Below are 24883 nucleotides of genomic sequence, written 5' to 3'. Positions count from 1 at the left end.
ACAGACTCATTGATGCACATTAATTTACACACTTTTGGCCAACAATCACATAATTCATTAATGATTGCTTTGGGATTCAATAGTTCATATGGAATATGATTTAAGCCTGTACTAACCACTTTTTTAAGCAATGGATGTCTACATATCTCTCGGTTTGTAGTTACTACATGGCAACCATAGTTATCAAAAGTTTTGAGAAATGGTTTGAATCTTTTTGAAGTGGAACAAACACATTCTACTAGTGGGAAAGAGAAGTTGCAAAAAGTTTCTAAGGGTTTTTATAGTAAGGTGGATAAGTTTTTAGTGTATTTCCATGCAAATGTTTAATTCCTTAAATGTTTTGTTAATATTAAATTCTTTCAAAACCTCTTTAAACACAGTTTCAGGGGATAAGAAATCAAAGAACTTATTAACAAATAGGACATGAACAAATCTCTTACTACATTTTTTAGTGGAAAAAGAGAAGAGATGATTAGCTTTTCTAGTTAAGAACCGAACCTGCTCATCATCATCATTGAAATCCAAAGCTTTCAAAGTTTCTCCCAATTCCTCTGATCCACAAAATTGTCTTGGGTTTTTGGTAGCGGATTGCATACTTCTAGGGGTATAAGGAAGCCTTTTGAATGAATCTTTGTTTTTAGAAGGCTTAATGGTGTTTGCAATAGGAGTATTTACTAGCTTTGGGAGTAATGGAGTATTGGGACTATAGAGGACTATGCCACAGGCTGCCTCTAGCATATGCTCATGAAACCAAAAGTATACAATAAGAGCAGTTCTTACCTCAATGGGAATAGTTGCTACCCACCCAATGAATGCATAGACTTGTGCTAGTCCAGAAGAGAATGAGAAAAATTTGGGTAAATTTTGGAAGACAAACCATAAAAGATGGTCTAGCCAAAGGATAGAGGCTATGCAAGATGAGTTAGGGTCCGCCCTCTTGCATTGACATTTTAAAAAGGGTCTAAAAGTATTCCAACAATTCTTAAGGAATTTTTTTGGATCCTTGGATTTGTCTTGGTTAATGGGCCCTTTTGTTCGTGCTATAAGTGCCAAATTAGAGCATTTAGAAGAATCTATATCAGAAAGCTTGATTTGGCTAAGCTCAAAAAAGAAATCAGAAGATAGTAAGTGCTTTGCTTGGATAGCAGTGGCTTTACAATTCTCTACAAGATGAGGGGAGATGATACAAATAAGGGCTAAGGATTCTAGTGAGAAAGGAGCCCTATGATTGATGAGCTCAAAATCCCATAGCTTGTGATCAAGTCGAATAGAGTCCAATTCCACTTGTCTAGGAGGAAGTAAAGGAACTAAAGTAGAGAAGGCTACAGAGATGTTTTTAGAAGGAGATAAGTTAGACGAATGAAAAGCTAGATTAGACAATGCCTCTTTCTCTGAGTGTCCAATAAGTCTAAATCCAAGAGAGGGTTGACAACTTCCACTTGAGATTTAAGCTGTATAGGAATAGATGGAATACCATTTATTTGTAAAGGCTTATTTACAATATTAGGTAGGGATGAAAAGTAAAAATTCAAATCACATGAATCTTGGCAATCTATTAATGATAACGAGATTAATAGCTTATTAAATGCCTCAAGAAAATCAGTGGGGTTTTTTCATGATGTTACAAGAAGAGAAATCCAGTCATTTATAGATGCAATGTTAAGGGCCGACAGGGTTTTGTTTTCACATGATAATTTTTCAAAATCTAGGAGTTTCTTGTGAAAATCAGGGCCCTTAAAACAAGATAAAATTCATTGTGTACCAATGGAAGGAATGGGAATAGGAGCTTTAGTAGCAGCATATCCAAGTTTAACCAATGATGGAATCCATTTCTCCTAAATAATACATGTAAACAGTTATCTCTCTAAACAAATTTCAACTAAATTGACACTTAAGCATATGATACTAGCCCGACCAAAGGCTAGTTAGAAAAGAGTTCTACCAAACATCGAGCGAACTTATCCGAGCAAGTTCAAAACCGAGCAAAGTTGCCAAGTGAGTTTCTCACGTATATATATACTTCTTTTCTAAAAAGAGATATCACAGAGAGAGAGAGAGAGAGAGGTAGATAGATAGAGAGAGAGAGAGAGAGATAGATTTCTCTAAATCCAATCAATAAATGTCAGCACCATTGCTCCCCAATCATGATTATACAAATCTAGTTGTCCTTATACATGTCACCATTGCTGGCAAAAATATGTTTTTTTGGAAACTTAAATATAGATCAATTGAACATCTTAGTTCATAAAGATGGAAGATGCGACTCCTTTCCATTTTGGATCATTGTTTGGAAAAATCTAGCAATTGTCTAGAAGGCCATAATTTGTTTGCGGCAACTTTCAATCTCTTTTGAGCTTGTGTCTGCTCAAGTCAAGGTGGTAAGGAAATCTTGCTAGTTGGATGAGGAAAAGGGTTGCATCATATTGACATCCCATTTTTTGGAGATGATAGAGACTTGCCAAACCAAGAGCTTCCATGTATGTCCACTAGGAAGAGCGCTATTAAATGAGAGAAGATGCTTCGATCTCTCTCTCTCTCTCTCTCTCTCTCTCTCTCTCTCTCTCTCTCTCTCTCTCTCTCTCTCTCTCTCTCTCTCTCTCTAAAAAAAGAGAAACAATCATTATCACCAACTATTTTCATCATATACAAAACATATTTACAGAAAAATGTTAAGCTTGGAGAATCTCCAAGAAAAAGTCTTTTCACTTCCAGGGGCCAAAGCTGACCAAGTCTACTTCGATCTTTGACTTATCTTTCTTCTCTTTCACTTCACCTTGCACATTCTCCCACTTAAGTTTTAGTCCTCATGAAAACCAAGCCAACGTGTGAGCACAACCAAATTACCTTGTAGGATCTTCTCTCTCTCTCTCTCTCTCTCTCTCTCTCTCTCTCTCTCTCTCTCTCTCTCTCTCTCTCTCTCTCTCTCTCTCTCTCTCTCTCTCTGTCTCTCTCTCTCTCTAGAGCCAATTGAAAACTCAAAACAACCGATTGAAGGGAGGGAAAGAGGATAGAATCCGGTTTGAAAATTCAAGAAATAAGGTTTTTTCATGTTCAAAAGCTAGGCATCCTAAAGTTTCAACACTTTGCTTTGTGAAAATTAACTCATCATAAAATTAGGTTTTATGTGTGCTAATCATAGGTAATTGGCCTTGACCTTAGATTAATGTAGGTTCATTTCTCATTAGTCCTAGACTCTTAGTGATAGTTTTAATACTCCAATATTCATTTTTAACATGACCTAGAGCTATGATTAGGCTTTAGTCTCTTTAGTCCAATTTCCATACGCATCTCATAATGGAAGAAATAAAAATAGAGTTTAATTGTAAAAAATGCCGTTATTTTGAGAATTTTTCTCTATGGATGTTTGTGAAATCGATTTTTCCCGAGAACACTATCTTAAGCATGTGAATTGGTGCTCTCTCTCTCTCTCTCTCTCTCTCTCTCTCTCTCTCTCTCTCTCTCTCTCTCTCTCTCTCTCTCTCTCTCTCTCTCTCTCTCTCTCTCTCTCTCTCTCTCTCCACGCTGAGCATACACTCATTAGAAGTATAACAAGTTGACATTTGTCCAAAAATGATTTGCAAGAAAAACCCAGCAACAGTACCACAAAGTGAAACTTACTTTAGCAGCGCTACATTCTAGAGAGGCACCTACCTAAGATTAATTAAGCTAATTCTGTGGAATCTCAACATCCCCATCGTCAATCTCTATTTGCAAATCCTTGGGATCCTTCCCATCCAACAGAGCAACCAACAAAAACGCAGTGCCTAGAATTTCCTTTACTGTGCCAGCAAGCTCCTTTGCTATTGAACAGGGATGCATCAAATGGGCAGTCTCGATCAAATCATCGAGAGAAATGTTGCCATTGTGCTTGATGTTCTTAAATGTATAAGGAGAAGGAAGAGGAATTTGCAGGTCGGAAACCACCTAAGAGCTCATGTGGCACACTAGCGTGGAGCAAAACCCTAACGCCAATGCTAGGACTGAGGCAAGCAGAAGAAGAAGAAGAAGAAAAAGGCAATCGACTACTGCAGCAGCTTGCATGGTGAGATTAATAAGAGGAATTATGACAATACAATTATGAGAGTAGCCACTGGCCACCAATCATGAGGAGCACCTACAGTATAACAATGTCATAAATGCAAATGATGGCATCTCTTCTATTTCTGTCAGTCGGCTTCATCATTGTGATATTAATTATGCATTAAATGGATAGGAATCTGATTGTTGTCAGAGCTCACCCTCTTTGAGATTAGGAAGGGAGATAATTGCTGCACGAAACTTAGAGCAGATTAACAAGGCCCTTAGCACTAATCATGAGCAGCTCCAGTTGTCTTCAGAGAAGGCTGTGTGCACACCAGAGCACAGGCGCCCACCACAGCAGTACTCGTTCTTGAGCAATGATTATAACACTTTTAGCTACTATTTCAGACCCGCGAGGAGCAACAGCTGTAGCAATGCATTCATCTTCTTCCTATCGCGCTCGGGCTCCTCGAGGGATTTGATCACAAGGGAAACGGCGCTAATTGCTCCCTTACTTCTAGTCCAACTCCAGTTCAGAGTCACCATTGAGGGAGCCACCCGTAAACTCCACTAGCCGGTAGACATGAAGCTGAGTGATGCATGTTTTGCACCCACGATGAAGATGCAATGCTGATAAAGAAAGGGCGACAAGAATATGAGGAGGTGGTTTTTGTTTGTTTAACAGGAGCGGAAGTTGGAGATGCCTCTTCATTGGCACCCAAGATCGGGCCTCTGAGCCTGTCGCCCAAGAAGGTAGGATAGGACATCACCAAGGAGACTGCCAAGGACTAGAAGGGCATGTGCATTATTGTCAAGCTTGCTGTCCAGAATTGTCAAGCCAAGGTCGTTGTCGTCCCTTCCACTATCTGTGAGGGATCCAATTTGGACAGCATCTCTGTTGGTTTCCTCTCCTTTCTTTCTGTTGCTTCTGCTTCTGCTCTCGCAACCTTGCGTTGCCCTCACTCACTTGACTCTCTCTCTCTCTCTCTCTCTCTCTCTCTCTCTCTCTCTCTCTCTCTCTCTCTCTCTCTCTCTCTCTCTCTCTCTCTCTCTCTCTCTCTCTCTCTCTCTCTCTCTCTCTCTCTCTCTCTCTCTCTCTTTTTGTTTGTCTATCTGAACGAGTGGAAACCTCACAAATTAAAAAGTGTTATTCTTTGCACTCTTATATATGCAAGAACATGCCATCATAGCCCCACAATAAGCATGACACATTTCAGCTGTATATATGCAGCACCCCCCAATCTCATAAGGCACGACAAAGCAAAAGGTTGCGAGAGTGCAGTAACCTATCTTTTTTTGAAACCATACTTCTTATGTTCATAGAATAAATCAGTTTTGGCACTACCAAGGTTTAAAATTTTGGGGCAACCATCTCTATCCTTGTCCTGTTGGGTGCACTCTTTACAGTCGTAAGCATCAGAAATGTCGGTACCTCCGCAGATGATGCAGCACCCTTGGAAGGAGCCATAATTGCGCTCATCGCACACTCAAACCAGAGTACAGGGGCGCACATATGAATCGCAAATCACGCACGGACTCCCATGTCTGCTGCTGAGAGAGGAGGGAAAGGATGGAGGTAGTAGTCTGCCTGTGGGGTTGAGGGTATTTGAAGAAGCGCTGCTTGCAAGGGAGAGCACTCGGCAATTCAGTTTTCTTTGTGAGCAAGGACTTGATGGTGAGGTCACGAACAGGGGACACTGCAGAGATGGTTGGGCTCTGTGGATAGCGAGTAATGGTGGGACCCAGACAGCGCAGCGCCCCTACAGCCAGACATTCCCGGGCTTCCCCTTCGCGCGCTTCAGTGATGGCCGTATGCTCGTTGACCTCTTGGGTAGGTTGCCCTTGCGCTTCTTGTAGAGTCGCCCTTCGCCATGGCTTCTCGTGAGTGCCCCACGGATGCTAAGAGAGTCTCTCTCTCTCTCTCTCTCTCTCTCTCTCTCTCTCTCTCTCTCTCTCCTCTCTCTCTCTCTCTCTCTCTCTCTCTCTCTCTCTCTCTCTCTCTCTCTCTCTCTCTCTCTCTCTCTCTCTCTCTCTCTCTCTCTCTCTCTCTCTCTCTCTCTCTCTCTCTCTCTCTCTCTCTCTCTCTCTCTCTCTCTCTCCAAAAAAAAAAAACTCAACTCTCTCAAAGAGCGCGCGCCTTGAGAGAGAGAGAGAGAGAGAGAGAGAGAATCCATCACTTGCATTTTGCACCTCTAGCAAAGTATTATGCACCGTAGTACTGCAATGGCGAGCTCTTCTTATGTGGGTAGCAACAAGGGTCTGGCAGTGCTGCTTCTTGCCATGCTTTTGGTGATGGGAGTGGTGAGCCTCGCGAACGCAGTAGTAGCGATATTGAAGAGGATGCCGAAGAAGAGAGAGAGCCAGCTTTCGGCTTGCAGTGGCCCTTGGAGTTGGCCTCACCAGACACTCAGGCATGCCAAGAAGACAGCTATAACCCAGCGATGGCATGGTAAGTTCATCTCAGGAGGAAGTTTTGCAGCACATTCCTTGTGGTATTTTAGAGAGAAGGCCATGGCGGCCATACACAGAGATACATGACTGCATACATACTGAGAGAGAGAGTGAGAGAGAAAGATATAGAGAGATGACACGATAACTGTTTGCTCTTGTTGATCAATGATTGCGAGTACATTCTTATAAGCCTCAACAGGCGTGATGTGGAAGGGTATGAGTGTGTGGTCGTGCCTTTTGGTTATTGGGCGACGGACAATCAATATGCCGGATTGGGCTTGTACTTTCAACATTCCTGGTTGGGAAGAGAAGGGAGTGCCTGCTTTGTCACCATCGCAGTAAGATCAACCCCCGGCTTTGTGGCACCTCTGGCAGCGGGTGGGGACAAGGGCCACGTACGTATGGCGGCAAGGGCAACGGTGGTTATATTGATCAGCATGGCGGTCAAGGTGGCAAGGGTGGCTATAACAACGGCCATGGAGGCAACCAGGGCAAGGGTCATGGCGGCAGCTCCGATAGTCCTCTCTTGTATCTAAATTGCCAGGTCTCTTTAATAGGGTTGCGAGCTTGCGCTGCAGGTGATGAGCTAATAATAAGGGACTTCATATCGGTGGTTGAGTAGATTGTTCTCTCTCTCTCTCTCTTTGTTTAGTGATATCTTTGGCTTATTCTGATTAAACACCAATTTCAAGTGTTGTGCAGCATAATGCAAGTTTAATGTCTTATCATGTCAACATAGGGTAATGTCTTATCATGTCAACTGCTCTCTCACAATCCAAGTTTAATGTCTTATCAGCAAGATTAACGTCTTATCATGTCAACATAGGGTAATGTCTTATCATGTCAACTGCTCTCTCACAATGCAAGTTTAATGTCTTATCATGTCAACATAGGGTTCCCTTATGCTGCACAACACTTGAAATTGGTGTTTAATCAGAATAAGCCAAAGATATCACTAAACAAAGAGAGAGAGAGAGAAAGAGAGAGAGAGAGAGGGAGAGAGATCTCCATGACGAAGAGGAAGTAGAAGCACTTGCGGCATAAGTAGTCATGATGGTCGAGCGTCGCAATGGTGGGCATAACAAGCATGGAAGAGGCCACACCAACCCCATCAGGTGCTCCAATTGTGGGTGATGTGTGCCCAAGGACAAGGCTATCAAGCAGTTTCTTGTAAGGAACATTGTTGAACAAGCTACTCTGTGAGATGTGCATGATGCTTTTTTTTATGATGGGTATGCAGTTTCCAAGCTTTATGCTAAAGTGCAGTGCTGCATTTCATGAGCCATTCAGTCTCACGTTGTCCATGTGAGATCCCGCACGACAAGGAGATTTTGGGAGCCACCACAGAGGTTTAGATGCAAGGAGGATATGCAGAACCACAATCAACGTACCAATGTTCCAGGTGCTGTTAGGAAGTGAAGAGGTGTCTAATTAGTGCGTAAGCCAGGAGAGGAAGAAGGCTCAAGAATTTTGACTTCTATCATAGAACTCTTAAAAGACACATGCTACGATCATTGCCACTGTGGTTGAAGCCATCAATAAGATGGACGTTGAGGGACTTTTGAGTCTTTTGGACGGGCTTGTATCTGATGTTTTTGAAATGCCTTTCTAAAGTTTTTTCCGAGAGAGAGAGAGAGAGAGAGAGAGAGAGAGAGAGAGAGAGAGAGAGACTGAGAGACTGACTTGCTTCTGAGACTCTGAGAGTGTGTGACAGAGAGAAGCCCTACGAGTGAACAAGAGACATGACACTGAAAATTCACTAAACTCGGCCGCCACTGAGATTGAGTGACCACTGCTTGAAAAAAACTTTTTTCCAAAAACTTGTCAAACCTACATGTTAGAAACAATAGAGGTAAACTCACTAAATCTGAAGGTTTTTATACCAATTTACACTAAATTTTTTTCAAAATTTGGAGGTTTTCTCACCTTCAACTATAAAATTTAGAGGTAAATCTCAAAATTTGTAGGTGGGGTTACACTAAACCTAGGTTTTTCGAGCATTGTGCGTGACTTATAGTGGCAGCGCTGAGTCTGAGAGGAGAGAGAGAGAGAGAGAGAGAGAGAGAGAGAGAGAGAGAGAGAGAGAGAGAGAGAGAGAGAGAGAGAGAGAGAGAGAGAGAGAGAGAGAGCGTAATTGGCTAGATTGGTTGAGAGCATGCACACCCCTTCCATGTATAGCTTGCTGCTCAGTGGTGGAGTCAGGCCTACTTTTGTGGAACTCTAGAAGAAGGTGGAGTTAGGGATCGTTGAAAAAGTGTATCGGCGCATCAAAGTCATTTTTGATGCGTGACCAGAAAGGCTGGTGTTTGAGAAAGGATTCCTCAACTGTGATCCCGCAACTGTGGAAGACGAACCTCATTCTCTCTCTCTCTCTCTCTCTCTCTCTCTCTCTCTCTCTCTCTCTCTCTCTCTCTCTCTCTCTCTCTCTCTCTCTCTCTCACACACACACACACACACACACACACACCCAAACTCTTCATCTTTCTTCTTGTTGAAAAATGGGGCCGAGGTGATTGTGAAGGCATTGCATAAGAGGTGATTTCCAAGCTCTTGCATGCAAGTGGTGATTATCATTCATGTTGACAGTATCTTATGATGTTCATCACCTCTCCCGCCCTTGTCCACAGAGTCCTCATGATTGGGGCCTCCTCTTTTGCAACTCACCATGCAAACTCTAAGAGTGTCCGTAGTTCATGAAAACGATTATTTTCAAGTATGTGATGTGAGGGATCCTTTTCCTCTTCGTTTCTCAAGTTTCATGATTATGCGCTGAAAGATCTTTTTTGCGAGCTAGACAAAATGGAGTCAGTCATTCAAAAAAAATTATCTCCAATTTCAATAAGGTACAATCTAGCACCAAAGATTGCAAATACACATTGTTCATATTGGCTCCAACCTACCAATACGATCTACCAAATCTACTTCTTCTATAACTTCCTTAGAAGCACTTGCCATAATAATATGTATTGAGAAACCCTCCTCCCCCCTCCACAACATTGCTCGCGCGCACACACACACACATTTTTACTTGTCCAAGCATCTACCATGGCTTTAATATTGATGACCACAAGGTGTGATTCAGAGGAGGGAGCATAACCTTGGATAATCAAGGAGTTAATATAAGGGTGGATGATTAAATTCTCCATAAGGAATGCTTTAGACGTTTAGAGACAATGATAGATAGATTGTAATATGTAATCTGATGCTAAATGTTTCTATTATAATTTAAGTTCTATGTACCTTGTGGGGTTTTTCTTCTTTTTTATGATTTCTCAAAAAGGTTTGCTTGGAGTTTGAAATTACTCATCCTGTAGTCAACCATGGCTAGACACATAACCATTTATGGACGACAATGTGGACACAAGATTGTTCTTATGTTTGACGATAGGATCTATGCACTTTCTATATTTTTTGTGATACAACGTTATGAAATAATAATGCATTCAATTTGCATCCATTAACTCTAATGCGAGAGCAGGTGAAGATAAAGGCTATTGAACTTGCTAGTGGTGAAAAAATCTTTCTTCTCAATCATGGCCAATGTCAATTCTAGAAGGTTCGCATTGCTATTGAAATCACAAGGCATTCGAATGAAGGACACACTAGTAATAGTCCGATGGTCCCTCCAGATTAGCTAGTATACTACATGCAATGCCTTCACACAAAGCAACCTACACATGGCACTCAAGCAAGCAAAGGATATCATTCAAGTTCAAGAGCTACCTATGCATTATGATGGACATGTGGCATTTGAGTTACCATCTTTTGATCTATTTGTGCACGAACTTATAAAATTGCAGCATGTGAATTTACCATGGAGAATAAGTTTGCACAAATAGAGTTTTGGAATATGCTCAGCAAGATGGTTCCGAAGCAAGGATATGACTATGTATCAATGTGTGTGTAAACACATTAAAGGACGAGTATGTCTCTTTTGTTCGAAACTATTTGAGATGCAACATGGTTACTTTGCTACACTATACTCTATAGAGTGACTATTGAGAGTTTGATTCAATCTTTTTCATTGCTTATGCTCGCTCGGTTTCTTGTCTGCTCGGAAGTACTCGCTCGGGGATTGGGATTCCTCGTTAGAAAACAGGGGTGTGTGTGTTTTATGTTTTAATCCTAACCACAATTGGAATCATATGCTTAAGTACAATTTAGATTGAAGTTTCAACACAAAATAATTATCTTTTTATGATCATAAATTACAAAAGAGCATAGCATTTATTAGATTTACAAAGATAAATTCACAAAGAAATTGGATTTTGTAGGAGATGCTTTCTGCCACAAGCATTCCTAGCTGAGGGATGAGAGACTCACCTGCCTATATTGAATGGGTGACAGGTGCAAAGCGCCCCCCATCCACGTGTTATAGTTGTCACATCTAACAATACGTAGCTCTTGCATTCTCCAATAATGAGGTAAATTATCCATTGAGAGAGAGAGAGAGAGAGAGAGAGAGAGAGAGAGAGAGAGAGAAGGAGAGAGCAAAAAATAAAAAATAATCACCTTTTAATAGAGATAAGTTCTATCTTGATAAGTAGAACTCCCAACAATCTCTTATTTTGTAATCACACAAGTTGAGAACATCTTCTCAAGACATTGAATTCACAACAAAAATATTATTGTGAATATGCATGTATGTATAAATGTAGAGGGTGTGTCCATGGCACTTATAGATTTAAAACCATCACCACCTTTGTAGTACCTATTGTATTTATCACAAAACCCTAAATTTCATTGTGTGGATGTAACAAATAAACCAATATACATATGCACTATGTCAAAAATTCTTACTGTGTGTGTGTGTGTGTGTGTGTGTGTGTGTGTGTGTGTGTGTGTGTGTAGCTGTTAAATTAAATAAATAACACACCAATTGAACAAGATGTTCAAAAAGACGACTGGCTAAAGATGTCAAGGCAAAGATATATACAGAAACAATTCAGTCTTTGAATCAAAACTGTACAATATAGTAAGAATAAAGTATCATTCCAAAGGAATTTGTACAAAGGTATCAAAAACTATCCCAATTGCAGCATCAAATGCTTCGAAAGTCGGACTGCAGCAAGTTAAACCTCTTTAAGCCAAGATAGAATTCTCGCCTGCATCCATATAGTCAAGACAATAGACATGTTAGACTTGGCTACGTATGGCAGGCTTCAAAGAATCTATCAGTTGTTATCCATGTCGAACTTAAAAAAATTTAACTAGCTACTATCCTGCACATTTAAAGTCTCGAGGATTTTGCATCCTTATTTTTTGCTAGAGTTATTCATATATTTTGCTAGAGTCCCATTTCGATAGCAGAACCAATAGTGCTACCAAGATTTCAATCATCAGATTAACTCAGGTTATCAAAGTAGGATCCAGTCAGAAACCAATCAAAAACAGAGCAGTAGATCCAAGTAGGATCCAATATGCAATACTCAAACCAGCAAACAACCATAAAGTAAGCTTGAGTAGCTGTCAAAACTTTAATATATCGAGCAACACTTGTATCTGCTATACTTCAGCCCAGTAGGCAGAGGATTAGTTAGTATCAGAAAAAGAAGCCAAAAACCCTCATATACCTATGTGAACCAATTTGAACCAAAAAATAGCATTAAAAAACCAGTGTACCCTATGCAATGTTCCTTTAGATTAACCCTGAGTAACTTCCAAGTATGACCAGCTACTGATGTGAACCAATCTGAACCAGAAAATGGCATTAAAAAACCAGTGTACCATATTGCAATGTTCCTTTAGATTAGGCCTGAATATGTAACTTGTAAGTATGACCGGCTAGTCCAGACCCATTACCAAGCTCCCCCCCTTTTTTTAACACATAACTAACAGGTAGAGAGGCTAAAGTGCATTCCAATGCCAACTAATCCCTGTTTGTAGGTAAAACAAAGCCAACAAGCATACCATATAGGTTTTTAGAGAGAATCTTATTTTGTGCTTCTAATCACAAATGATACCAAGTCCTACTGCAATGCCAATAGAATATCAGTAGCAAAAAAATATATTATCTCTTTGCCTTAGCAACCAAAAAAGGACATAGAGAATTCCCCTTTGCAATCAAATTTCCAAGGTAAAAGCAAGAAGCAATCAGCTCGACCAAGCCAGATCCTCAAGTATGAACTCCCCTGTTTTTTTTGTTGAATGTATCATAACCTATTGCAACCATCAGAATATGGCAGCATAACCAACAAGTTACCTTCCAGTAATCAGAATCTTGCATGCATATCCAGCATCCCCACCAGGCATTCAGCCATTATCCTTACCATTAGTGTCAAAAACCAGAATAATAACCATATACATGAAATATCTGATATCATCATGCAGTCCACCACCAGTCAAGAAGCCAACAACAAAAAAATAAATCCCTTTATTAATGTGAGCAGCCAATATCCAATTTCTCAAAAGAATCCCAAAAAGACCAATATCCGAATATGGCAGTATTCTAATTAACCAAAGAGTTTTTTTCATAGTCAGCACCATCACCAGGTTGTTAGCAGAGGATCAATCAGTATCACATATAGAAGCCCAAATCAGTATCACCACCAGAGTTAGTGCATAACCAACGACATTACCATCTTTACTATCATCTTTTACCAGTCAAGCAGCCAAAACAAGAGAGAAAGATCTTTTGCTAATGTGAAAATACAAAAAGAATCCCAAAAGATCATTTCTTAAAAAAGTTTCTTTTAATCCTTGTTGAGCCAGCAGAGGATCACACCCACATTTTTGCTCACACTCATCATTTTGTAACCATTGATTGTAATAATGTCTTTCCGACATTAATTTTGATTTGAGCCATTCATTAAGTAACGAGACTCAATTGAGTTTCCAGCTTGTAATCCCGAAGTAATTTCACTTGCTGATGTAATTAGTTAGAGATATTCTCACCTCCAAAGCTGAGGTATATAAGCCAAAGTTTTTGTAACCTAAGGGGATTCAGATTATTAATCAAAGTGAGTTTTTGAGCGCCGTGACTGTGTCTGAGAGAGAGTGAGAGAGAGAGAGAGTCTTATCTACTTGCTACGCGAGCTACGGAGCCGCCATTGGAGAAGCAACACCGCCATTGTGTTAGCAACGGCGAGAGCTACGCACAGATACCAAGAGTGCGCGCTATCGGCTTCTATGTGTGGTAAGTTCCTACGAGCTTCAGTGTGAGTTTTCTTCCAACTCGTGTGTCGGAATGGAGCGTGCAGCATATCTATAGAACCACAACGAGTAGAGCTACACATTGGTACCATCGGGGTCAAGTTTCGATCACCTATATTTTTTGGCCTGTCTTCATACGCGTTTACCGCACGGAGTGGTTATAGGTTGATTTTGCAGTTCAAGTCTTTAGGGTGTTGTTCTTACTTAGTGAATAAACTTCCCCTTGAGTTTGAGATCGATTCAATGATCCTAGATCCTGTTTCGTATAGCATTCGTTCGTAGTACGGATTTCAGTCACTTGCGTATTTTAGAACTTAGATTTGATTTCCTTAGTAGTGATTGTCGTTAGAAGGTCGAGTAGGTGATTTGACACCCACCTAGTTGTTTCCATGCGCCTGCGGGTCAAGCTCCGTCCTCATCTGACAAATTCTGCTGTTGGTTGAGTTCTCGCTATTTAGCTTCCGCTAGCAGCGTAACCGCCTTAACATTTGGCTCTGCTGCCGGGGACGAGAGCCCTAAGTAGGTGACCTTAAACTAATCCTACGAGGTGAGTCGTATAAACTACTTTGTATACTTTAGTTAGAAAAGATCTAGGAGTGGTGGACTCCGAAGATCTCGAGAGATACTAGGAAGTGGGGTATTCCTGGGTCTTCAGTGTTGACAGTATTTTTAGTTTAGCTTAGATTTGTTTGTTGTTTTGTTGGTGTTGAGTAGTTGTTGATAGAAGAAGAATTTGCTAGTCCGTGAGTGGCAGTGGATCTCTTTAAAATCACAATTACCAAACCCATTTTATGATTAGGAATAGCTTAGGTAGGACTTCATTTGATCCTGATCTGGAGCTCGTAATCATTGGAGTATTTTCTTGATATGGTTGATTGCATGTTAGATCACTAAAGCTTTAGGAAGGATTCTGTGCCAAAAAACTGGAAATCTGCAACTTTAGACATCATACGCGTATGATGTCTAAATGACCAAACAGAGACCAAAACAGAAATTTTGACTTTACCAGAGTGTTCAAAAGGGGGGTTATACCCTAATTTCAACTTAAAACAAGAGCATTAACACTCAAAGAAACCCAAAAAGACAAGTCAAAGTCCAAGAAACGCAAAGAATAGGAAATTTTGGATTCAGATCTTGTTTTTACATTCAAACCTGACAAAAACACTTGAAACTCAATTATAAACATTGGAGAAGGCTTAAAACCAAGAATAGTCAAAATCTGGGACAAAAGACATCATACGCGTATAATGTTTTTTAGCACATCCACTGCTTATTTTTGATATCTGACCTGACAAGAGTGTTACAAACACTGTAGAAAGCATAAATATCAAGTCTTGACCCAAATTGATGAAAAAGACATCATACGCGTATGATGTCTTTGACCTAATTTTGGACATATTTTGATACTTTGCCAACACAGATCCATTGTAATAGTTGTCTAGAGGTTATGTTTCAAGTTTCATGCCATTTGGATCACAATTGACCCAAAACAAGTCAAAAGCGGAAAATTGCCAAGAAAAGCCTAAATTAGCCATAACTTGCTCAAACAGAGTTCAAACTAAATTTTGTGAGTGGAAAGAGCATAAGGGGGCTACTGAGAGTGAGCATAACCAAAATAGTCCAAATCTGTGAAAAAAGACATCATACGCGTATAATGTCTTTTTCAGCATAACTGCAACAAAATTCTCACTTGATGAAACAAAAGTTGTCCAACTAACAAGATTAAACAATTGACCAAGTATCAATCAGTTTGGATCAATCCTGACCACAAAAACTTGGAAAAACAAATTGCCGAGACGGAAAAGTCAAAGTCCTTTAAGGGAATTGATGAATTTGAGATCGGGCAGGAATCTCCAGAATAACCAACCAAAACAAGGGGAACAAGCAAGTGTCATATCAACTGAGGGAAGTGTAAACCAAAGTTGGGTGCAACCATTAGAGCCGATCTTTGAAGGAAGTGTTTCTGATACTTCTTCGGAGAGATCTTACGAGATTTTCACCGAACACTTGGAACACTTGAACCTGAACAACAGAGAAAATATGGCAGCAGGATCATCAAACCCTTCCGCCACAATAAAGCTATTGTTCATAAAATACCAGTACGACAATGAGCAAGGTGCCAAGATCTACAAAGATGGAATGGACCGCTATTGTGTAAAGATAGAAGATAGACCTAGTGAGTTCAAGGACTTAGTGCCTGTGAGCTATAGCGGAGACAGATATCTAGATGACGAGGGTACCATGTATTTGGTAGTCCTAAACCCTAACATTGTGGACAAGTGGGGATTGATGGGCACCAAAGCCAAAGTAGATGAAGAACTTGAGGAGAAAGCACCAATAATGAACTTCCCTGATGCGAGGTTAAGAAGAGAGAATGAAACTACAAGGATCAACACTGATAACATCTATGTGGGGCTATACAAATATAATAATGGGGAGCAAGATCTCTATTATAGATGTGAAGAACCCTACACTGGAGAGTTGACAGACCAAAAAAGACTTTATGTCTTTACCTACACATAGGGATCGGAAGTGAAAATTTCCGCTTACGACAAGTATGGGAGGCAATACTCAACAATGGGCAAGAAAGAATTAGAAAGATATACATACTTTGGGGGACCACTACATCAGTATTATGTTACTTCTAGCTCACAAAGACCAGCACCAACAAATGGAGTGCAAAACCCAATGACGATAGGAGAACAAAGAACTCAGGCTGCTGACTCTTTCAGTCAACCTCAGTACTCGAAGCCCGGACCAATGGGATCATTACATTCCAGAGAGTCAATGGAGACGAATCGAGGTAGTGCAGTTCCAATCCCCACATATACCACTCCAGGCCCAAGGTTCGAAGCGGAACCATCACAATTACCTCCTAGTAGTAGATTCAGAGCAGGGGAACCGACAAGGGTAACCCATGAAGTCCATGATGCTAGAGAAAGCTTTAGCCGGGACACAGGAGCAATGAGATTGGTAGCAGACCATAGACGTATGAGACCATCTCAAGTAGCCAAGTGTATGCCAAAGAAGTATGGTGGTTCAGGAGATCCGTATGCACATGTGTCACTCTTTAAGCAAGTCTTAAGAGCTGAGCAGATAACCGATTTCCATACACAATATGAGGGATTTGGTCTTACTCTAGAAGGTACGGCATTGACATGGTTTCAACCATTGAACATAGGGGGATTCCATGACATTGACCATTTGCTAAGAGAGTTTGCTGAGGAATTCTCAAAACGAGGGATTAAGCACAATACGGTCTCACAAATATATGCTTTTAAACAGAGAGAACACGAAAAAGTGAAGGAAGCTTCACTTCGCTTCAAACAATACATTGAGAGATGTCCAGTACGTGAACGACCACAGGATGACAGACTATCTGTTCTCTTTATTGAAGGATTGAGAAACGACACTCTCAAGAAGGACTTGCACTTGAAAGCTTGTACAAGTTTCGAGCAAGTAACGAGAGAAGCATTGTACTTAGTGGATAACTGTACGGTTTATGGAGAGGTGTCAGCGGATACAGATTTTGCATCCAGTAGCTCTTCCTCCGTAGCGAGCGAGACTACCACTAAAAAGAATGTTCAAACAACAACCATGCCAAATGTAGAGCAAATGATAGAAGAGGCTCTAAAAAGGATGGCACCATTCCAAAAACCATTGCCAAAACCACTGAAATGGTGTGCTATTGAACAAAAATGGACAAACCATCCAACAGAGGAGTGCTATTACAACAAAGGGTATGTAAGGGAGCGTCAGTATGCACCTCCTGCTCAATTAGCACCACCTCAGGTACATCCAGTACCTCGATACCCAACGGGAAATGTACCAGGACCTATGGGGATAGAAAGACCGCAACCGGTATTGGGACAACAACCACCTTTACCAGGAGCAAGACCAGTGGGCATTAGATATGCACCAACCTTAGAGAATCAGGAAGAACAAGCCCTAGTGCCTGTTCAAGCCTATTACGAAGAATCTGGCGCACACATGTCTCCAACTGTGTATTACCCACCAGAAGAACCCAAACAACCAGAACCATGGGGCATGATTGGGAATGTTGGAATACCAACAGTTACAAGTGCTTCTGATGAAGAGAGATACAATTTGGACGCAAGAACATTGATGTTCATAGCTCATGGAGGGTTAACAGGACAAAGACCATCCTATCCACAAAGGACGAATCAAATGGGACCAAGACCAGCACTAGGACCCTGTTACAAGTGTGGAGGTGACCATCTGATGAATGTTTGTCCACATACGGAAATCATTAGAATTAACGCTTATTGCACTGAGTGTGGGGTTACTCACTTCATTGAGGATTGTTCAAAGAATCCAAACAAAGTGCAAAAGACGACATTGAATATGCTAGAAACTATTCCTACCAGCAGTGGGTCTGAAAATGAAACTCTGATACCAACGCAAGTTGTTACTAGAGCTCAAGCTAAGAAAACCACTAGAGAACCTGAGAATGGAAAGTTAGCGACTGAAGTGGTTAGTCAAGGACCGCGGAGTCAGAGAAACACGTGGAAAGCTAGAAAAGCACGCATGAAGTTGAGAAAAGAACGTAAAGACGCTATTCTAGCTGAGGAACTAAAGCGAACTAAAGATAGATTAGAAAAACTTGAGAGTCAAAACGGGAAACGAGAGATGAGCCCGGAAAGAACGAAACAAAAGAGTATCAAAGAAACAACGAGCTTAAGCTCAGGGGGATCAGTGCTACTCGACAAAGTACACGAACCATTGGACACACTGATGAGAGCTTACGAAGCTAGGTTAAAGACCAACCAAACACAAGAACAGAGGTGGATGACATACCCAAACGCGGAATTGGAAAAGCAGAGACTTGAAATGTGCCAGAGAATGATCGAGACTGCACAAGCCTTATTAGAACCACCAAGAGAAACAATGAATTGTGGAACAGAAAACCCAATTCAGCAAGAGACTATCATTTCACGGGTAGCTGAAAAGACTCCCAGTGCACAAAAGCCTGAAAATACACACAAGGATGACCGCATAGTATTGAACACAACCGATCAGGAGATAGAGAGTTTTCATCCAGTCATACAGAGGTCTTACGGAAGAGATGAGGATTACAATGAATTTTGGAAACAAGTGAGAGAGGCAAACTTTGCAAACGAGCTAAGTTGCCAAGCTAATCAGACAAATTGGGAAAAGGACATCAGGAATCCTTCCATAGTGGAATTTGAGGCAGGATCTCAAGTGGACTTGGATCTGCAATCTTACTGGGGAGATGGGGGCTCTGTTAGAACAATGGAGAGCAAACCTCACTCACTGAATACCTTACCTTCATACTTAGCAGAGTATGAAGAAAAATCCGAGATTAGAGCACTTCCCTCACGAAGAATTTCATCAGAAAAAGTCATGGACTCGCAAGGATTGGTAGAGATCTTGTCAACATCAGTGACATGCACTATCACTCTAGCTGAGCTTTTGAGGCTAAGACCACATATGTGGACCACTGTAGGAAAATTCTTGGAGAAATTTGGGATAAAAGACCCAACATCGAGACTGCAAGAGGGTATACAAGAGCTGAGCAAACCACAAAAGAACGCTAAGCCTGTACCCTTAAACAAAGTCGGAGAGTATTGCGAAGGTGAAGAGGGGAATACAACCTTACCAAGTGAATTCCAAGGAGTGAACACGATGGCAATACTAGACAGCGGAGCTGGGGTAGCCATTGCTACAAAAGAAATCTGGAAAAAATGGGGGAAACCAGCAATAAGGAAGACTAGGTTGAAACTCCAATTAGCAGATGGACACATGGAGAAACCTATGGGGTTATTAGAGAAAGTCGTAGTAACTTCTTGCGGCATTGAATACGAACATACTTTTGCTATTGTCGATTTTGGCAAGGAGAATAACTATGATATCATACTGGGAAGACCATTCATAAGACAGTTGAAAATGGTCCAGGATTGGGGCTACGATCACATATACCTGAGAAATATGGAAACCACTACACGTGTGAACCTGAAAGACCATAGCTACAAAGATGTGAACCGAACACCGGTAGAGGAGTTTGATTCAGCTACTTTGGCGAGATCCAAATTTCCAGCTTGGTTAGGTAAGCCCAAGGAGTTATGGATGTGTGGAGCCTCGAAATGTGGAAGTCTGAGGCGAGAAGAATGTGTTTTAGAAAGGGCTATCGAAGACGAAGCTTATTTAGGAGAACCCTTTCCAGAGGACACGCTTGAACCATTAGAATGGACACACATTCTAGAAACCCTAGATGTTTGTGCAATTCCGGATGGTCCCACAACGAAATTTTTCGACAAGGACGGGTACGAAGTGGTTCCGTACTTCATGTTGAGAACTATACTCGAAAAAGAAACTGATAGAATAGATGACCTGGAAAAGCTAGATGAGCTTCGCCTAAAAGCAGTAGCTTCTATCTATGCTCAAAAAAGGCGACAAAAGGAATTTTTTGATAAGCATGTGAGGACTAAAGAGTTTAAGGTTGGGGACTATGTCCTAGTTTACACTCTGAAACAGCATGCTAAGAAGCTTAAAAAGCGAGGGATGGGACCTCTGGTGATTAAAGATCTATCACCAAGTGGAGCCGTCAAGCTTGCTACATTAGACGGAGAAGAAATGCCCAATTGGATTAGTGGATGCAGAGTGAAAAAGTATCTTTTGCCGCTAACCCAAGACATGCTTCTCAAAATACATCAAGAAGAGCTGTGTGTCCAGAAAAAGAAAAAGATTGTGGAGGAAGCGCAAGCCGAGGCAAAGGAAAGAATGGAGAAAAGAAGACTACTACGTCAGGAGCAGCGCAATGAAGAAGCAATACGAATAAACGCAGTCAGTATAACAGAAATGGATAATGACAAAGAAGAACCCATCATTGAATGCAAAGTAGGAACCAACCAAATCAAAGCCAAAGCACTATTGGATTCAGGAGCTCAAACTAACCTACTTTCACTCAGTTTGTATAGACAATTGACAAATGACACTAAATTACAAACTGCCAAGCAAGAGTTAAAGAGTTACTCTGAGAATTCAATCAAAACTGTCGGATGCACAGTTTTACATATACAGATTAACCAGTATGTGTATCCTCATATGTTTTACGTGGTTGAAGACCAAGCTACACAACATCCATTATTGCTAGGACAACCATGGCAGAAGCAATACAATGCAATGATTGACTGGAGTTCTAAATCAGTGCTTATCAAATACGAAGGTGAAATTCAATCAGTTAAGTTCACCAAAGGAGAAGAGCCAACTCCAAAGGAGGAATCCAAAGACAAAGGTAAACAACAACCAGAGAAAAAGAAGAAGCAATGGCAACCAAAAGTTTCTATACAACCGGATTACTCTTCGACGAGGAACTCTCAACATTGGATAAGGAAGACAAGCAATAATATAACAGCTCAACCTTGGAAAAAAACGGAGTCAAAGTTGGTATGGAGACCAAAAAAGGTTGTGCCAGAGAACACAAAGGTGGAAAACAGAGTCTTCAATACCAGACAACAGAGTGATTCCAGACAATCAAGGACAGTGAAACAGATCTGGATTCCAAAGAATTTCATGACGGCACAAAGCTATAGCAAGCAAATTTGGATCCCAAGGATTTGTAAACAGGAACTCCCTTTAGTACAATCCACGGAAACTCCTAGGTATTTCAAGGCGAGGAAATCAACACAAAGAACAAAGCAGGTTTGGGTTGCAAAGAGTTTGTGGCAAGCACAAGTGAAGCGGAAGCAGATTTGGATTGTGAAAAAGAACAACAAAGTAAGAAGAATCCATCTACTGATTCTACTACCGAAGTGCCAAAACCAACCCAAAACCCGACCACCAATCCTTCAATCAAACAAAGAGCAGCTTTATTGGAAAGACTGTTGTATCATCGCTCTACAATTTCATTGGGAACTTATGACCAAAACAACTACAATGCTTCGCCCACAGACAATTCATAGTCGTCCGGGAGGACTCAGACTAGGAGGGGGAGAGGTATACAGGTATACAAGAGCTACAAAGCAGCTACAAGCGACAAAAACAAAGAAAAACAAAAATTATATTACAAGGGCAGTGTCTTACATGATTTTGCAATTTTTATGTTTGATTGCGGATATTGATAATATTTATGCCCTTATATACCTTGTTTTGCAACAAGAAGAGATCAAATGATGAATTTGGGTCTCTAGACGTGTAACTATCACTAAATAAGAGTGTTTTTGGAGCAAAAAAGTGGAAATAGTGGTAATCCAAGTCCAGAAATCACAAATAAGTGTATATTCATATACACAGGGTTACCAGCTATTTATCGTGTATGTTTGGAATTTTTTGGCTTCAATTTGCTATTTTCCTTTATTTTTTATAGTTTTCTTAATAAAAGTAAAAGAAAAATAAAAAAGCAGGTGAAATGAGATCGGAAAAAAGAAAAGAATAGATGGTGATGATCCTAATGACAAGGGAAACCCATGGTAAAAATTGAGTACAATTCGGGAAAAGTTGCGGAAAGCTCGAAATGACAGAATTTTGGCAAAGTGGACAGATTTCTCAGAAACAGGTCAAACGGAGTCCAAATTGAGAAATTTCAAATCCTAAAGTGCATTTCACGATGAGATAGGAGCACATGTCAAATTTGGTAACAAGTGATCCGGGAAGTCCGAAGTTAAGTATTTTTCACATCACTTTCAAGCTCATTTCCACTATTACCTTCTTGGAGAGAGCAAAGAGCACACAGGAGCATCCAACCTTCTACAGCCTTCTACGACTGCTACGAGAGCTCAAAGGACACCAGACATGAGAGGTAGACTCGTTGCCATAAGCTTTTGATGCTTATCATTAACTTTTGTCGCGAAAACTGACCAAAACCAAGAAACAAGAGCAGACGGGGAATGGGGAAGAAAGCTAGGTAGTGGCACAACCGCCTAACCAAACCTTGCAAGAACTTATAGGTGGGTTACCCTAGTATAGAAGATGGGTTTCTAACACTCAAAGCTCGAGAAAGAACGACGGGAAAAACCCTAGGTCAACAGAGCCTGCAAGAGGCAAACAGGAAAAAGTTGTCAAAACGACACAAAACTTCTCAGGAAGCTTAACAACATCAAGGGCAATGCAACCATGGAGTATCTCCAGGTTTGGACCACCAAAAGTAGGTCGGAACAACCGATTCGGCTGCGAACACACAAAGCGTCATTTTGGCATAACGGCTGAAATTGACGACCGAATGAAATGAAACTTCACAAGCAGCTTCAAATATACATGGATGACTTATGTTTGCAAGCAAAACCCAAAAGAAAGCTGATTCACTTACCGATGGTGAAAAAGACGCTTTCGGGCAACCAAATGGAGAAAGATGGAGAACGGGGAGCCAAAGTCAAGTTCAACCAAATAGATGGCTTCACAACATATCCAATGAGCTAGAAATGCAACTCTCGAGAAGAAAAGTGGAAGAAATTCAACTCCAAGGCAAAAAGACGACTTCGAAAACTGAAATGCCTATAAGGGGGCTTTTTAGCTAAACTGATGACTTTTTAAGTTGAAAACTAGTTAGCAGGACTTAGGGCACTAGCACAAAGCATTCTTTGCACAAAAAGACCAACATTTCAAGAAAAGACATCATACGCGTATGATGTCTCATAGCATGAATTTCACATCCATTTCAACATTTGAGTGCATAGCCTCATTCCACATGTTAATCACATCCTATGAACCAAGTATCATGGGAATTGGAGTTAGAAAACCCAAGGAAAACCAAAAAGACGCAAAGTAAGCCATAAAATTGATTTTTGGTCCTAATTTTGTCAAAGTAACTCCAAACTCATTGAAACTTTGTAGGATTGTTGATTAACACATCCACAAGCTATCTGGAACCAAAAAGCACCATTTTGACACAAAAGACATCATACACGTATGATGTATATTTGCACTTACAGAGCCAAAACTGCTCATTTGTCATCATACATCCATTATATATACCTACATGCTACATATGAAATTTGAAACCATTTGGTCAAGAGGATCACCCCATTAGCCCAATTGAGGAAAATCCTTCACCTAAAGCCTATTTTTGGCCCAAATCCAACATACTCAAGTCCAAACCAAGATTTGAGTAGATATAGTCCTTCACTAGTACATGGGGAGTCCACAGAACCAATCCCATGCAAAATTGATGAAAAAGACATCATACGCGTATGATGTCTCCAGAGCCATTTTTAGCCCAAAATCTATCCAAACTTCATAAATCCACTGAATAAGCCTATCTAAAGCCAAATCCAAGCTTATAGAGAAATTTGGTCCAAAAATACACTAAAAGACATCATACGCGTATGATGTCTCACTATGTGATTTTGGCACCTCAGGGCTTCAACCACCAAACAGAAGTGATCTACATGCCATTTGAAAGTGAACACCAAGTTTTATCCAATTTGGATCATAAAATCCAATTCCCTTTCAAAATTTTGCCAAGAGCCGGAACTGGACTAAATTGGCCAAAACTTGACCAAATGGTATCCAAACTCAAATCCAAGCATATGATACTCATGTATACACTATCAGCTACAAGCACAACCAATATGAAGTCATTTTGACACAAAAGACATCATACGCGTATGATGTCTCCAGCATGATTTTGAGCCTATTTTGCATATTTTTTCACCTACCTTGCATCCTTAGGCCCTGAATAGCTCATGTTTCAATTTTCAAGTCATTTGGATAGTTAAAAGCTTCATTTCGGCTTTCAGTACTAAAAAGACGCTAACTTCTGAAATTGGAGTTACAGGATCCATGGATTCCGCCAAGTCATCGGCAACGAAGAGAAAAAGACCGACAATCAAAGATGCTCTTGCAGAAGCGGAACCCTTTGACATTCCAGCAGAAACCCTCAAGCCAACAAAAACTTGGGTGGAGGAAGCAGTATTGGAGAAAGAGGGAATAAAGATCTACCAGGGGACTTTCAGAGATCCTCAAGGGCAAGCGGTGGATGTACCGATGATCCCACAGGAATTGGTAGATTATAGCAGGTCAGAAGACATCAGCAGGTACCTGGAAAGGGCAGACTTGCACAGTTTCTTCGCCTCGAGACCATCAGGTGTGGATACAAGAAGAGTGTACAAGTTGGCAACATCCATTCAGAAGGATGGAAAAGCCACATTGACAGCCATGGATGGAGAGAAAGTAGAAGTACAGATCACTCCACAGCTCATTGCAGACGCATTGAAGCTGCACAACAAAGGGAGCTTGGTCAGGGAAAGAAGGGAGGCCATAGAGGTCTATGGGCCCAAGAAAC

At 40.8% G+C, this 24883-nt stretch overlaps 3 pseudogenes; 1 reads left to right on the top strand and 2 right to left on the bottom strand.

The window, feature by feature from the left end:
- Positions 1–3666: 3666 nt before the first annotated feature.
- Positions 3667–4566, bottom strand: LOC147461672 (large ribosomal subunit protein uL11z pseudogene; annotated as a pseudogene).
- A 740-nt stretch (positions 4567–5306) lies between these two features.
- On the bottom strand, positions 5307–5794 carry LOC147461671 (uncharacterized; annotated as a pseudogene).
- A 449-nt stretch (positions 5795–6243) lies between these two features.
- On the top strand, positions 6244–7093 carry LOC147461670 (uncharacterized; annotated as a pseudogene).
- Positions 7094–24883: the final 17790 nt, after the last annotated feature.

This window comes from Adiantum capillus-veneris, chromosome 3, assembly GCF_014529385.1.
Source record: "Adiantum capillus-veneris isolate H3 chromosome 3, ASM1452938v2, whole genome shotgun sequence".
In the NCBI taxonomy this organism is placed as follows: Eukaryota; Viridiplantae; Streptophyta; class Polypodiopsida; order Polypodiales; family Pteridaceae; genus Adiantum; species Adiantum capillus-veneris.
This window is presented reverse-complemented; position numbering and strand designations above follow the sequence as displayed.